Raw genomic sequence first — 16723 nt, 5'->3', positions numbered from 1 at the left:
AAAAACATGCATAGCAACTCACATGATATTCAACAAAGGTATAATAGTTGATGGCGTCCCCAGAAACATGGTTACCGCTCAACAAGCAACTTATAAGAAATAAGATACATAGCTACATATTCTTCACCACAATAGTTTTTAAGGCTATTTTCCCATGATCTATATATTGCAAAGACAAAGAATAGAATTTTAAAGGTAGCACTCAAGTAATTTACTTTGGAATGGCAGAGAAATACCATGTAGTAGGTAGGTATGGTGGACACAAATGGCATATTTTTTGGCTCAAGGATTTGGATGCACGAGAAGAAATCCCTCTCAATACAAGGCTTAGGCTAGCAAGGTTGTTTGAAGCAAACTCAAGTATAAAACGGTACAGAAAAACTTACATAAGAACATGTTGCAAGCATTATAAGACTTTACATCGTCTTCCTTGTTGTTCAAACACCTTAACTAGAAAATATCTAGACTCTAGAGAGACCAATCATGCAAACCAAATTTTAACAAGCTCTATGTAGTTCTTCATTAATGAGTACAAAGTACATGATGCAAGATCTTAAACATGATCTATATGAGCACAACAATTGCCAAGTATCAAATTATTCAAGACATTATACCAATTACCACATGAAGCATTTTTTTGTTTCCAACCATATAACAATGAACGAAGCAGTTTCAACCTTCGCCATGAACATTAAAAGTAAAGCTAAGAACACAAGTGTACATATGCAACAACGGAGCGTGTCTCTCTCCTAAACAAAGAATGCTAGGATCCGATTTTATTCAAACAAAAACAAAAACAAAAACAAACAGACGCTCCAAGTAAAGCATATAAGATGTGACGGAATAAAAATATAGTTTCACTAGAGGTGACCTGATAAGTTGTCAATGAAGAAGGGATGCCTTGTGCATCCCCAAGCTTAGATGCTTGAGTCTTCTTAAAATATGCAGGGATGAACCACGGGGGCATCCCCAAGCTTAGACTTTTCACTCTTCTTGATCATATTGTATCATCCTCCTCTCTTGATCCTTGAAAACTTCCTCCACACCAAACTCAAAACAAACTCATTAGAGGGTTAGTGCATAATTGAAAATTCATATATTCAGAGGTGATATAATCATTCTTAACACTTCTGGACATTGCACAAAGCTACTGAAAGTTAATGGAACAAAGAAATCCATCAAACATAGCAAAACAAGCAATGCGAAATAAAAGGCAGAATTTGTCAAAACAGAACAGTCCGTAAAGACGAATTTTTCTGGGGCACTTAACTTGCTCAGATGAAAATGCTCAAATTGAATGAAAGTTGCGTACATATCTGAGTATCACGCACGTAAAATGGCAGATTTTTCTGAGTTACTTACAGAAGGGGCTGCTCAATTTCGTGACAGTAAGAAATCTGTTTCTGCGCAGTAATCCAAATCTAGTATTGACTTTACTATCAAAGACTTTACTTGGCACAACAATGCAATAAAATAAAGATAAGGAGAGGTTGCTACAGTAGTAACAACTTCCAAGACTCAAATACAAAACAAAAGTGCAGAAGTAAAATAATGGGTTGTCTCCCATAAGCGCTTTTCTTTAACGCCTTTCAGCTAGGCGCAGAAAGTGTGAATCAAGTATTATCGAGAGATGAAGCATCAACATCATAATTTGTTCTAATAATAGAATCATAAGGTAACTTTATTCTCTTTCTAGGGAAGTGTGCCATAACTTTCTTGAGAGGAAATTGATACTTAATATTACCTTCCTTCATATCAATGATAGCACCAACAGTTCGAAGAAAAGGTCTTCCCAATATAATGGGACAAGATGCATTGCATTCAATATCCAAGACAACAAAATCAACGGGGACAAGGTTATTGTTAACCATAATGCGAACATTATCAATCCTCCCCAAAGGTTTCTTTATAGCATTATCGGCAAGATTAACATCCAAATAGCAATTTTTCAATGGTGGCAAGTCAAGCATATCATAGATTTTCTTAGGCATAACGAAATACTTGCACCAAGATCACATAAAGCATTACAATCAAAATCATTGACCCTCATCTTAATGATGGGCTCCCAACCATCTTCTAACGTCCTAGGAATAGAAGTTTCAAGTTTTAGTTTCTCCTCTCTAGCTTTTATGAGAGCATTTGTAATATGTTTTGTAAAGGCCAAATTTATAGCACTAGCGTTGGGACTTCTAGCAAGTTTTTGTAAGAAATTTATAACTTCAGAAATGTGACAATCATCAAAATCTAAACCATTATGGTCTACAGCAATGGGATCATTGTCCCCAATATTTTGAAATATTTCAGCAGTTTTATCACAAACAGTTTCAGCAGTTTTAGCAATTTCAGCAGTTTCAGGCAATTTTGCACACTTTGCACTAGGAGTAGAAACATTGCCAACACCAATTATTTTATCATTGATAGTAGGGGGTGTAGCAACATGTGAAGCATTATCATTACTAGTGGTGGTAATAGTCCAAACTTTAGGTACATTATTCTCTTTAGCTAGTTTTTCTTCTCTTTCCCACCTAGCATGCAATTCAGCCATCAATCTAATATTTTCATTAATTCGAACTTGGATGGCGTTTGCTGTAGCAAATGACTTAATATCTTTATCTTCATTAGGCATAACTTTCAATTTTAAAAGATCAACATCAGAGGCAAGACTATCAACCTTAGAAGCAAGAATATCAATTTTATCAAGCTTTTCTTCAACAGATTTGTTAAAAGTAGTTTGTGTACTGATACGTCCCAAACGTATCTATAATTTCTTATGTTCCATGCTACTTTTATGATGATACTCACATGTTTTATACACATTATATGTCATTATTATGCGTTTTCCGGAACTAACCTATTGACGAGATGCCGAAGTGCCGGTTCTCGTTTTCTGCTGTTTTTGGTTTCGGAAATCCTAGTAAGGAAATATTCTCGGAATTGGACGAAATCAACGCCCAGCATCTTATAATTCCACGAAGCTTCCAGAACACCGGAGATGCACCAGAGGGGAGCCCTGGGGGGCCCACACAGGTGGTCGGTGCGGCCCAAGGGGGGGCGCGCCCCCTGTTGTGTGGCGGCTCCGTAACCCTTCCGACTCCGCCTCTTCGCCTATTTAAGCCTCCCCGACCTAAATCTTCGATACGGAAAAGCCACGGTACGAGAAACCTTCCAGAGCCGCCGCCATCGCGAAGCCAAGATCTGGGGGACAGGATTCTCTGTTCCGGCACCCTGCCGGGACGGGGAAGTGCCCCCGGAAGGCATCTCCATCAACATCACCGCCATCTCCATCGACGCTGCTGTCTCCCATGAGGAGGGAGTAGTTCTCCCCCGAGGCTAAGGGCTGTACCGGTAGCTATGTGGTTCATCTCTCTCCCATGTACTTCAATACAATGATCTCATGAGCTGCCTTACATGATTGAGATCCATATGATGAGCTTGTAATCTAGATGTCGTTATGCTATTCAAGTGGATTTTACTTATGTGATCTCCGGAGACTCCTTGTCCCACGTGTGTAAAAGTGACAGTGTGTGCACCGTGTGGGTCTCTTAGGCTATATTTCACAGAATACTTATTCACTGAGTTATGATTTGAGTTGGATGTCTGTATGAGATTGTGGTGTGTTAGTACCTCCTATGAATGCTCACAGTGACAGCGTGGGGTGTTTATTAGTACTTGGGAATATATCTTTAAGGTTTGCCTACATGATGAATTAGTGTTCGTTATCTTGCCAGAGAGTAATTCAGAATAGCATAGGGAAGTGCTTATTTATATTCCTTTATGATTGCAATGTGCTTTATATCACTATTAATCTATGTGCTACTCTAGTGATGTTATTAAAGTAGTCTATTCCTCCTCCATGATGTAATGGTGACAGTGTGTGCATCATGTAGTACTTGGCGTAGTTTATGATTGTAATCTCTTGTAGATTATGAAGTTAACTATTACTATGATAGTATTGATGTGATCTATTCCCCCTTTCATAGCTTGATGGTGACAGTGTGCATGCTATGTTAGAACTCGGTATAATTGCGTTGGTCTATCATGCACTCTAAGGTTATTTAAATATGAACATCGAATGTTGTGGAGCTTGTTAACTCCGACATTGAGGTGCTCTTGTAGCCCTAAACAATTAATGGTGTTTGTCATCCAACAAGAGAGTCTAGAGTGGTTTTATTATGTGATCAATGTTGAGAGTGTCCACTAGTGAAAGTATGATCCCTAGGCCTTGTTTCCAAATACTGCAATCATCGCTTATTTACTGTTTTGCTGCATCTTTACTTCCTGCAATATTAATACCATCAACTGCACGCCAGCAAGCTATTTTCTGGCACCGTTACTACTGCTCATATTCATTCATACCACTTGTATTTCACTATCTCTTCGCCGAACTAGTGCACCTATACATCTGACAAGTGTATTAGGTGTGTTGGGGACACAAGAGACTTCTTGTATCGTGATTGCAGGGTTGCTTGAGAGTGATATCTTTGACCTCTTCCTCCCTGAGTTCGATAAACCTTGGGTGATTCACTTAAGGGAAACTTGCTGCTGTTCTACAAACCTCTGCTCTTGGAGGCCCAACACTGTCTACAGGAATAGAAGCGTGCGTAGACATCAAGTACTAATAAATTCTTTAAGCATGGCTTCAAGACCAGGGGGTACACTTCTATTATTGTTGTAAGAATTACCATAACCATTACCATTAGCAGAAGGATATGGCCTATAGTTGTTACCAGAATTATTCCTATAAGCATTGTTGTTGAAATTATTACTTTTAATGAAGTTCACATCAACATGTTCTTCTTGGGCAACCAATGAAGCTAAAGGAACATTATTAGGATCAACATTAGATCTACCATTCACAAGCATAGACATTATAGCATCAATCTTATCACTCAAGGAGGAGGTTTCTTCAACAGAATTTACCTTCTTACCTTGTGGAGCCCTTTCAGTGTGCCATTCAGAGTAATTGATCATCATATCATCAAGAAGCTTTGGTTCCGCGCCTAAGGTGATGGACATAAAAGTACCTCCAGCAGCTGAATCCAATAGGTTCCGCGAAGAAAAATTCAATCCTGCGTAGAAGGTTTGGATGATCATCCAAGTAGTTAGTCCATGGGTAGGGCAATTCTTTACCAAAGATTTCATTCTCTCCCATGCTTGAGCAGCATGTTCATTATCCAATTGCTTAAAATTCATTATGCTACTTCTCAAAGATATAATTTTAGCGGGAGGATAATATCTACCAATGAAAGCATCCTTACATTTAGTCCATGAATCAATACTATTCTTAGGCAAAGATAGCAACCAATCTTTAGCTCTTCCTCTTAAGGAGAAAGAAAATAATTTTAATTTTATAATGTCACCATCTACATCCTTACACTTTTGCATTTCACATAGTTCAACAAAATTATTAAGATGGGCAGCAGCATCATCAGAACTAACACCAGAAAATTGCTCTCTCATAACAAGATTTAGTAAAGCGAGGTTTAATTTCAAAAAATTCTCGCTGTAGTAGCGAGTGGAGCAATAGGTGTGCATAGGAAATCATTATTATTTGTGCTAGTGAAGTCACACAACTTAGTATTCTCAGGGGTACCCATTTTAGCAGTAGTAAATATAGCAAACTAAATAAAGTAAATGCAAGTAACTAATTTTTTTGTGTTTTTAATATAGAGAGCGGAAACAAGGAAGTAAATAAAATAAAGTAAAGCAAGACAAAAACAAAGTAAAGAGATTGGATGTTGGAGACTCCCCTTGCAGCGTGTCTTGATCTCCCCGGCAACGGCGCCAGAAAAAGTTGTTGACGTGGGAGTTGAAAATCTTTGTGGTGTAACTTTTCTATTTTCCCCGGCAATGGCGCCAGAAAAAGTTGCTTGATGGCGTGCAAGACACACGTCCGTTGGAAACCCCAAGAGGAAGGTGTGATGCGTACAGCAGCAAGTTTTCCCTCAGTAAGAAACCAAGGTTATCGAACCAGTAGGAGTCAAGGAACACGTGAAGGTTGTTGGTGACGGAGTGTAGTGCGGCGCAACACCGGGGATTCCGGCACCAACGTGGAACCCGCACAACACAATCAAAGTACTTTGCCCCAACGTAACGAGTGAGGTTGTCAATCTCACCGGCTTGCTGTAAACAAAGGATTAAATGTATAGTGTGGAAGATGATGTTTGTTTACGAAGAACAGTAAAGAACAGAGTTTGCAGTAGATTGTATTTCAGATGTAAAGAATGGACCGGGGTCCACAGTTCACTAGTGGTGTCTCTCCGATAAGATGAATAGCATGTTGGGTGAACAAATTACAGTTGGGAAATTGACAAATAGAGAGGGCATAACAATGCACATACATATCACGATGACTACTATGAGATTTAATCAGTGCATTACGACAAAGTACATAGACCGCTATCCAGACATGCATCTATGCCTAAAAAGTCCACCTTCAGGGTTATCATCCGAACCCCTTCCAGTATTAAGTTGCAAACAACAGACAATTGCATTAAGTATGGTGCGTAATATAATCAACACAAATATCCTTAGACAAAGCATTGATGTTTTATCCCTAGTGGCAACAGCATATCCACAACCTTAGAACTTTCTCGTCATCGTCCCGGATTCAATGGAGGCATGAACCCACTATCGAGCATAAATACTCCCTCCTGGAGTTACAAGTATCAACTTGGCTAGAGCCTCTACTAGCAACGGAGAGCATGCAAGAACATAAACAACATATATGATAGATTGATAATCAACTTGACATAGTATTCCATATTCATCGGATCCCAACAAACACAACATGTAGCATTACAAATAGATGATCTTGATCATGATAGGCAGCTCACAAGATCTAACATGATAGCACAATGAGGAGAAGACAACCATCTAGCTACTGCTATGGACCCATAGTCCAGGGGTGAACTACTCACACATCAATCCGGAGGCGATCATGGTGATGAAGAGTCCTCCGGGAGATGATTCCCCTCTCCGGCAGGGGGCCGGAGGCGATCTCCTGAATCCCCCGAGATGGGATTGGCGGCGGCGGCGTCTCTGGAAGGTTTTCCGTATCGTGGCTCTCGGTACTGGGGTTTTCGCGACGAAGGCTATAAGTAGGCGGAAGGGCGGAGTCGGAGGGCTGACGAGGGGCCCACACCATAGGGCGGCGCGGGCCCCCCTCTGGCCGCGCGGCCCTATGGTGGCGGCGCCTCGCCGCCCCACTTCGTATCCCTTTCGGTCTTCTGGAAGCTTCGTGAAAAAATAAGACCCTGAGCGTTGATTTCGTCCAATTCCGAGAATATTTCCTTTGTAGGATTTCTGAAACCAAAAACAACAGAAAACAACAACTGGCTCTTCGGCATCTCGTCAATAGGTTAGTGCCGGAAAATGCATAATAATGACATAAAGTGTGTATAAAACATGTGAGTATCATCATAAAAGTAGCATGGAACATAAGAAATTATGGATACGTTTGGGACGTATCAGTGTGACGGTGACAGTGTGCGCATCGTGTGTAATTCCTTTATGAAGTTGTGGAGCTTGTTTACTCCGGCTTGAGGGTGCTCTTGTATCCCTACACAATGAATGGTGTTTGTTATCCAACAAGAGAGTGTTTGAGATTAGCATTTATTTATTCAGTTATGTGATCAATGTTGAGAGAGTCCACTAGTGAAAGTATGATCCCTAGGCCTTGTTTCTAAGCATTGAAACACCGTTTTCAACAAGTTTTGTTATATGTTTGCTTGCTGCCATCTTTATTTCAGATTGCAATTACTACTTACAATCATCCATTATACTTGTATTTCACTATCTCTTCGCCAAACTAGTGCACCTATACATCTGACAAGTGTATTAGGTGTGTTGGGGACACAAGAGACTTCTTGTATCTTAATTGCAGGGTTGCTTGAGAGGGATATCTTTGACCTCTACCTCCCCGAGTTTGATAAACCTTGGGTGATTCACTTAAGGGAAACTTGCTGCTGTTCTACAAACCTCTGCTCTTGGAGGCCCAACACTGTCTACAGGAATAGAAGCGTGCGTAGACATCAGCTCTACATGAACATCTTCCGGCACTGCGCTACTCTGATCTACGAGAGAAGGTTCATTAACCTCGTCGAGTTCTGCTTTCCTTCTAGTCACTTCTTTAGTGAGAAACTCCTTCTCAAGAAAGGATCCGTTCTTGGCAACAAAGATTTTGCCTTCGGATCTGTGATAGAAAGTGTACCCAATTGTTTCTTTAGGGTATCCTATGAAGACGCATTTCTCCGCTTTGGGTTCTAGCTTGTCAGGTTGTAACTTCTTTACATAAGCTTCGCAACGCCAAACTTTAAGGAACGACAACTTAGGTTACTTTCCAAACCATAATTCATACGGTGTCGTTTCAACGGATTTAGATGGTGCCCCATTTAAAGTGAATGTGGCTGTCTCTAATGCATAACCCCAAAATGATAATGGCAAATCGGTAAGAGACATCATAGATCGAACCATATCCAAGAGAGTTCGATTACGACGTTCGAACACACCATTGCGCTGTGGTGTTCCCATCGGGGTCAACTGTGAAAGTATTCCGCATTTCTTTAAATGCGTGCCAAACTCATAACTCAGATATTCGCCTCCGCGATCAGAACGCAGAAACTTAATCTTCTTGTTACGTTGATTTTCTACTTCACTTTGGAATTTCTTAAACTTCTCGAAAGTTTCGGACTTATGTTTCATAAAGTAAATATACCCATATCTACTCAGATCATCCGTGAAGGTTAGAACATAACGATAACCACCGCGCGATGCTACACTCATTGGTCCGCACACATCGGTATGTATGATTTCCAACAAGTCTGTAGCTCGCTCCATTGTACCAGAGAATGGAGTCCTAGTCATTTTTCCCATTAGACATGCTTCGCATCTATCAAGTGACTCAAGAAGTCCATCGGAATGGAGTTTCTTCATGCGCTTCACTCCAATATGACCAAGACGACAGTGCCACATATAAGTAGAATTATCATTCAATTTAATTCGCTTTGCATCAATGTTATGAACATGTGTTTCACTACTATCGAGATTTAACAAGAATAAACCATTCATCTCAGGCGCATGACCATAAAAGATATTATTCATATAAATAGAACAACCATTATTCTCTGACTTAAATGAATAACCGTCTGCATTAAACAAGATCCAGATATAATGTTCATGCTCAACGCAGGCACCAAATAACAATTATTAAGGTTTAAAACTAATCATGAAGGTAGATGTAGAGGGAGCGTGCCGACGGCGATCACATCGACCTTGGATCCATTTCCAACGCGCATCGTCACTTCGTCCCTTGCCAGGCTTCGTTTATTCCGTAGTTCCTGTTTCGAGTTACAAATGTGAGCAACCGAACCAGTATCAAATCCCCAGGCACTACTACGATTACCAGTAAGATAGAAATCAATAACATGTATATCAGATATACCTTTCTTCTTGATGAGGCCGCTCTTTAGATCAGCCAAGTATTTGTGGCAATTACGCTTCTAGTGCCCCTTCTCCTTGCAGTAATAGCACACAGTATCAGGTTTAGGGACAGCCTTAGGCTTCTCAGGAGGCGCATCAACTTTCTTGCCGCCCTTCTTGAATTTGCCGTTGTTAGGTTTGCCCTGCTTCTTGAAACTGGTGGTCTTGTTGACCATCAACACTTGGTTCTCTTTCCGTATCTCTACCTCAGCAGATTTCAGCATGGAGAAGAGTTCAGGTAACTCTTTGTTCATGTTCTGCATGTTGTAGTTCATCACAAAGTTCTTGTAACTAGGTGGCAGTGATTGGAGTACACGATGAATACCCAGGTGGTTAGGAATCACTATCCCCAAGTCACTGAGCTTCTTCGCATGCCCGGACATAGCGAGCACGTGCTCACTAACGGAGCTACCCTCTTCCATCATACAACCAAAGAAGTGTTTCGAGGCCTCATAGCTTTCCACAGCTGCATGAGTTTCAAATATAGCTTTGAGCTCACGGACCAGCTCACAAGGATCGTGGTGCTCAAAATTCTTTTGGAGCTCCGCTTCTAGGCTACACAGGATGGCAAACTGAACTTGGGAGTACCGAGTCATCCGAGTCTCGTAAACATTCTTTACATCCTCAGATACTGCAGGTGGAGGTGGGGGACCTAGCGGTGCTTCGAGCACATACTGCAGGTTTCCACCAGTGAGGAAAATCCTCACATGACGGAACCAGTCACTGAAGTTGCTACCATTGCTTTTCAGCTTTTCTTTCTCTAGAAACTGATTAAAATTGATGGTGGGGCCTACCATGATCTACAACATTTTTGCAAAGAGTTTAGACTAAGTTTATGATAATATGAGTTCAATTTTAATTCTTAAATTAACTAGGTGAACTCCCACTCAAAACAACATCCCTCGTATTGTCTTAGTGATCACACGAACCAAATCCACTACACCAAGTCCGATCTTCACGAGAAAAGATGTAGCTTCAAAGGCAAACATTCAAAGTGTTCATCATATCATTCATATGACTCATGCTCTACCTTTCGGTATCCCGTGTTCCGAGACCATGTCTGTACATGCTAGACTCGTCAAGGCAACCTCAGTATCCGCGTGTGCAAATCTGGCTTGCACCCGTTGTATGCACATGTAGAATCACGTGATGCTTTGCAAGTCTTAGCAACGGTGCATACTAAGGATGAACACTTTATTATCTTGATATTTAGTGAGAGGGATCATCTTATAATGCTACCGTCGCGATCTAAGCAAAACAAGATGCATAAAAGGATTAACATCGCATGCAATTCATATGTGATATGATATGTCCCTTTAGTCTTTGCGCCTTTGATCTTCATCTCCAAAGCACGGACATGATCTCCATCATCAACGAGCATGATCTCCATCATCGTCGGCGTAGCGTTAAGGTCAATGGCGCCGTCTTCATGGTTGTTCTCCCATGTAGCAACTATTACAACTACTTTGAAATAATACTTCAACATGAAATATAAAGACAACCATAAGGCTCCTGCCGGTTTCCATAATACAATAATGAACATCTCATACATCAAATATAATCATCAGCACATGGCCATATCACATCACCAAACCCTACAAAAACAAGTTAGACGCCTCTAATTTGGTTTGCATATTTTACGTGGTTTAGGGTTTTCGAGTGAGATCTAATCTACCTACGAACATGAACCACAACGGTGATACTAGTGTTGTCAATAGAAAGAGTAGATTGAATCTTCACTATGGTGGGAGAGACAGACACCCGCAAAGCCACTTATGCAATACAAGTTGCATGTCAAGCGTGGAGCAAGTCTCATGAAACGCGGTCATGTAAAGTTAGTCCAGGCCGCTTCATCCCACCATCCCGCAAGATGCAAAGTACACTAACTAAAAGCAACAAAAGCATCAACGCCCACAAAAACCATTGGGTTCTACTCGTGCAACCAATCTATGCATAGACACGGCTCTGATACCACTGATGGGATTCGTAGCATAGAAAACAAAAAATTTCCTACCGCAAGAACGAATAACAAGCCAAGATATAATCTAGTAGATGGTAGCAACGAGATGAAGATCATGAGACCAACCCTCAAAGATTCCAAAGCCTACAAGACTAGATCTCGTTGTTGATGTAGTCGATCACTTGCCGCTTTCAAAAGCGCGTAGAAGATCTTGACGGTGCCACAGTCGGGCAGCACCTCCGTACTCGGTCACACGTTCGGTGTTGATGACGACGTCCTTCTCCCTGTTCCAGCGAGCGGCGGATGTAGTTGATCCTCCTCGGAATCCCGACAGCGCGACGGCGTGGTGTCGGTGGTGGTGGAGATCTCCGGCAGGGCTTCGCCTAAGCACTACGGGAGAAGCGGGAGGAGGGGGCGGCTAGGGTTATGGGAGAGGGGGCACTTGGGGCGCCGGCCTTGGGTGCCCTTGGGTGGTGCGGCTCAAGAGGTGGCCGGCCCCTCCCTCTCTCCCTCATTATATAGGTGGAACCCCAAGGGTTAGCCCAAAGATTCGAATAAGAGTCCAACTCTAAAACTTACCAAAGGGTGAAACCTAGGGGGATTAGGACTCCTCCCTTTCCTTCCCTCATGGCCGGCCAAGGTGGTGGAGTCCTCCATGTACTCCACTTTCCCCTTGGGGTGGTCGGCTAGGGTTGGTGGAGTCCAACCGGGACTCCACCTTCCATGGTGATTTCTTCGGAAGGTTCTAGAACATTCTAGTGCCTTCCATAAATGCACCAGATCATTTCCAAACTTGGAAAGTGACTTCCTATATATGAATCTTATTCTTCGGACCATTCCGGAACTCCTCGTGATGTCCTGGATCCCATCCGAGACTCCGAACAACATTCGAACTCCATTCCATATTCCATATCTACTTAAAACGACATCAAACCTTAAGTGTGTCACCCTACGGTTCGAGAACTATGTGGACATGATCGAGACCCCTCTCCGATCAATAACTAATAGTGGGACCTGGAGATCCATAATAGCTCCCACATATTCAACGATAACTCAGTGATCAATTGAACCATTTACATACGATACCGTTTCCCTTTGTCACGCGATACTTTACTTGTCCGAGGTTCGATCATCGGTATCTCCATACCTAGTTCAACCTCGTTACCGACAAGTACTCTTTACTCGTACCATGGAATGTCATCTCTTGTGACCTAGTCACATTCTTGCAAGCTAATCAGACGATATTCCACCGAGAGGGCCCAGAGTATATCTATCCGTCATCGGGATGGACAAATCCCACTCTTGATCCATATGCCTCAACTCACACTTTCCGAATACTTAATCCCATCTTTATAACCACCCATTTACGCAATGGCGTTTGATGTAATCAAAGCATCCTTCCGGTGTAAGTGATTTACATGATCTCATGGTTGAAGGACTAGGTAACTATGTATCGAAAGCTTATAGCAAGTTGAACTTAATGACTTGATCTTATGCTACGCTCATTTGGGTGTGTGTCCATTATATCATTCATTCAATGACATAACCTTGTTATTAATAACATCCAATGTTCATGATCACGAAACCATGATCATCTATTAATCAACAAGCCAGTTATACAAGAGGCTTACTAGGGACTCCTTGTTGTTTACATAACACACATGTATCAATGTTTCTGTTAATACAATTATATCATGGTATGCAAACATTTGTCATAAACACAAAGATATATTATAATAACCACTTTATTATTGCCTCTTGGGCATATCTCCCACAAACACGGACAGGAGAAACAAGAGAGTGAAGAGCATAGATAATAGAAGACGCAGAAGTCATATGAAAAGAAGCTCCAGAATCCAGATACCACGGGGATGACGTACCTGACTGTGTAGAAGGTGGTGGTCGCGCGGTGCCAGAAGAGCCATGCGCGGAACCGGCAGCACTCGTCGAGGAAGAGCTCAGTAGCAGGCGAGTAGACCACGAAGACCACGGATAATATCCTGATCAGATAGTGCAACAGCAGAAGATCCTGAAGAACCACCCTGCCGACGAGTATAGTGTCGCTGACGTAAGCTGGGATCCCTCTGCCAGCAGCTAGAGATAGTGTGGCCAGACCTGCCACAGGGAGGTGCTGTCGTACCACGAGGCTGATGAGGCTGACTCTGGCCCTGGACTGGAGGAGTAGAGAGTATCGGCGGTGCTGGAGACCGCATCGAAGATGGCGGCGTAGGGGGTCCACGAGCAGACGGCACAGGAGGGCTGAAAGATCGAGATGTCGCCTAGAGGGGGGGGGGTGAATAGGCAATTAAAAACTCTTACGGATTTGTCTTGTAAGAATGCGGAATTAAACTATCGTTTAGTTTACAAGCACAAACCCAAAATATGCTAAACTCAACTAAGTGTAACAATAGCAACTAGAGCTAAGCAAGATAGGCACAAGGTATATGTAGCACAGGTGATAGCAAGATATATGTACTTCAAGCACGATGGCTATCACAAGGAAAGAGAGCTCGGGTATAGAAATAACCGAGGCACGCGGAGACGAGGATGTATTCCCGTGTTCCCTTCCTTTGCAAGAAGATACGTCACGTTTGGAGGAGTGGAGGTCCCACGAAGGATTCCCCGCGCCACGAAGGCTCACCCTATTCTCCGAACCACACCCACGAAGGATAATGGCCCTTTCCTTATGGTTAGCTTTTTCTCCGCTCCGGAGATGGCAAGCTCCACAACCACTTCACAAGCTCCACGAAGGAGAAGCCCGGGCCTCTTCACAATCTTCTTGAAGAGATCATCGGAGCACCAACCGCCAAGCCAACTAGGAGATTACCTCCAAGAGTAACAAGCTCACGGTCTCTCACTCGAACTAATCGTGGTGGAGAGCTCAACACTATGCAATGCAAGAACACTAGAGGTGTTCAAGTCCTTCACTCTCAAATCCCATCCAAGCAACAAATGCTAAGATGAGATTGGAGAGGAAGAACAATGGGGAAAGTCAACAAAAGACTCCAAGATCTAGATCCCAAGAGTTCCCCTCACTTAGGGGAGAAATGGATTGGTGGAAGTGTAGATCTAGATCTCCTCTCTTAGATCCCTCAAAAATGAGCAAGAATCATGGGGGGAGACAAGAGAGAGAGCAAGTTCTTCAAATGCAACAATGGAGGTGAGAGAATAGAAGAACTAACTCAGCCCAAGGTGGAAGAAGGGCTATTTATAGCCCAAGAGCAAATATAACCGTTGGGGAAAAGTTGGGCTGAGTCAACCGTCGAGGAGGCCGGTCAACCGGGCCCGGGGCTGGGCCATCCGGTCCAGGGCCCGGTCAGACCGGGCCACAGACCGGACCAGCCGGTCCAAACCGGTCGGTAGGCCGGACCCCGACCGGGGTCACTTTGTGTCGTCCAGGAGGTCATCCGGTTGGCGCCCGGTTGGCGACCGGTCGACCGGACGGCACGCCGAGCCAGCCGGTCTGTAGGCCGGCTGACCGGGCGGCAGACCGGAACCAGCCGGCGCATGGGCCGGTCCGATCGGGTCCCTGACCAGGTGAGCAGGAAAACATGTTATACAAAAACTGTGATAACTTTTGTGTCCGGACCCCGATTGACATGAAACCAATTTTGTTGGAAATATGGAGACTCCTCACAGAACATTTTAGATGATTTTAGATAGGGAGTCTCCCACCGTCAAGAAACGGTGAAGACGTCCAAACTCGAAAACGCAATAGAAGATGCATGCGGATTCCGTTTTTGATGAACTTGGGCTTGTTGTAAAGCTAGCAACAAGCTCAAGAACCTCACACAGAGAAACACCAAGAAGAAATAGGGATATGCAAAGTATGCAAAGGATTGAGCTCCCTAAGACGATGCGATCAAGTTACCCAACCGAAAGCCCCTCTTGATAGTGCGGCTATCTATCCTATAATCCGGTCTCCCAACAACCACCTTGAGACCGGTAAAAGGAAAACCTAGCAAGGCCATACCTTTGCCTTGCGCATCCCGCTTGATCTTGATAATAGATCTTCAAGCTCCACTCAAGCCGGAATGCCTCACTTGATCATCGTCGCTTCGTGAGGACTCACAAATGCTCCCCCATACACTATGATGGGAAAGCTCCATTGATGCACATCTTCACATGTCAATTATCACCAAATGGACGGCAAGCTTCAAGCATGTGATCCACTCAAGATGCTCATCTTGAACTTGCCCAACTCAACCTCGTATCTTCTCATACTCACTTAAGATAGAGCATGGCTAATATTGAGTTCCACATAAGAACTCCATCTTCATTTCTTCTTCTTGATCATATCACATATATATCTTCATACCGATGATCTTGATGCCAATACACAAGGTATACCTTTATCTTCATGGCATCCATACTTGAATCCAACACATGGAGTACAAGTAGTACCTATGGAGTATTCCTTCATATAAACTCAATGAAAACATTAGTCCATAGGGGTTGTCATTAATTATCAAAACCACACATAGGGGCAATGTACCCTTACAAGGGCCACGAGCAGCAAGTAAAGAGGGAACCTCAAGAAGACCAGCACCACGAAGACGAGTCTCCTCAGCATGAAGCTCAGCCAGTACCTCAGAGAGCGGAACATGACCACGGGCAAGCAGCTGTGCACGGCGCGGCTCAAACTCCTTACAGAGCCGCGACAAGAACTCAAAAACGCACTGAAACTTCAGATCCGCGCGCACAGTCAGACATCAGGGACAAGTGGCACACACAGCTGTACAAAGAGAATCAAGCTGACACCAAATAGCAGCACTCTGAGTGTAGAACTCATCAATAGTAGAATCACCCTGCTGAAGGGCATGCTCCTGGCGGACCACAGACAGGTAAAGAGCATCCCCAGACGGCTGATAGCGCTGACGAAGAAAAGCCCACTGAGCAGCAGCAGTGGGAAGACCCATGAACTCAGCGTCATACTGAGACAGAACACTGGAGATGAGAACAGCAGCAGCACAAGCATCGTCATCTATCCACTGAGTGTAGTCAGTCAGATCCAGCCGGTAAGTCGCAACGGCAGTAGAGTGGTCCTGGACCTTCCGGTCATAATCAGCCAGAGCAGTATCATCAGCACTCTTGGCTGCATCCTTATCCGCCTGAGTAGCATCAGGGGCAAGGGCAATGGGCGGGGGTGCAACGGGCGCCGTAGGAGCAACGGGGCGCGGCGGACAGGAGACCTCGCCAGAAAGCACACCCGAAAGACGAAGACCGCGCATGTGGACGCGCATGAAGGCAGCGAAATCAGGATAATTTGCGCCATCAAAGATA

The sequence above is a fragment of the Lolium rigidum genome, chromosome 4 (assembly GCF_022539505.1).
Source record: "Lolium rigidum isolate FL_2022 chromosome 4, APGP_CSIRO_Lrig_0.1, whole genome shotgun sequence".
NCBI lineage: Eukaryota > Viridiplantae > Streptophyta > Magnoliopsida > Poales > Poaceae > Lolium > Lolium rigidum.
The sequence above is the reverse complement of the archived record's forward strand: the minus strand, read 5'-3'. Positions refer to the sequence as shown.